Source organism: Eretmochelys imbricata, chromosome 27 (assembly GCF_965152235.1).
Source record: "Eretmochelys imbricata isolate rEreImb1 chromosome 27, rEreImb1.hap1, whole genome shotgun sequence".
Classification (NCBI taxonomy): domain Eukaryota; kingdom Metazoa; phylum Chordata; order Testudines; family Cheloniidae; genus Eretmochelys; species Eretmochelys imbricata.
This window is the reverse complement of record NC_135598.1, coordinates 7,831,547-7,832,404: the sequence shown is the minus strand read 5'-3', so window position 1 is coordinate 7,832,404 and position 858 is coordinate 7,831,547.

The following is an 858-nucleotide window of genomic DNA, read 5'->3' as shown; positions in this document are numbered from 1 at the left end:
TGGCTTTGAGCCGTAGCTCACGAAAGCTTATGCTCAAATAAATTGGTTAGTTTCCAAGGTGCCATAAGTACTCCTTTTCTTTTCAACCTTGGGTGGCTGCAATATTTGGTTTCAGAGATAGGAGGCTGGACAATCCTGCAATCCTTTCTGAGGCAAAATGCCAGATCTCCCTTGGAGCTTCACCTAAAGGATTCCACAATCAGGGGTGAAGCTTGGGTTTCTTCCTTTCAGTCCACTGGAGCATGGAGACCATAGACCATCGGGGTTGGAAGGGACCTCAGGAGGTCATCTGGTCCAACAGGCCCCTGCTCAAAGCAGGACCACTCCTGCCCCAGATTTGCCCCAGATCCCTAAATGGCCCCCTCAAGGATTGAACTCACAACCCTGGGTTTAGCAGGCCAATGCTCAAACCACAATGGGGGTGGAGTTATTTAACTGGCTCAGGGGTTCTCTCCACCCCCTTCCTTGAGGACTTTTCACCCCTCCCCTCCCCATTCAGCCTGAGTGTGGGCACGAGTGTTATGGGGCTAGCTCAGAGACTGCCCCCCCATTTACCCACTGTCTGTGTGTGGGGGGCGTTCCTATAGGGCTGGCTCAAGGATTGTGTCCCCCCCCCGCATTTCCCCACGGGGGGTTAGTTATGTGGCTGGTTCAGAGAGTGCACCCCTCCCCCCATACACCCTGTGTAGGAGGGGGCGCCTATGGACCTGGCTCAGGGATTGCGCCCCCCCCCTATTTACCCGGGGGGCGGGGATTGGGGAGCGTTCCCCCCCCCATTCACCCTCTGGGTGGGTCAGAGGCCCAGTGCGCAGGCCACGCAGCAGCGCGGTGACGTCATCGCGTCACGCACCCAGCGTC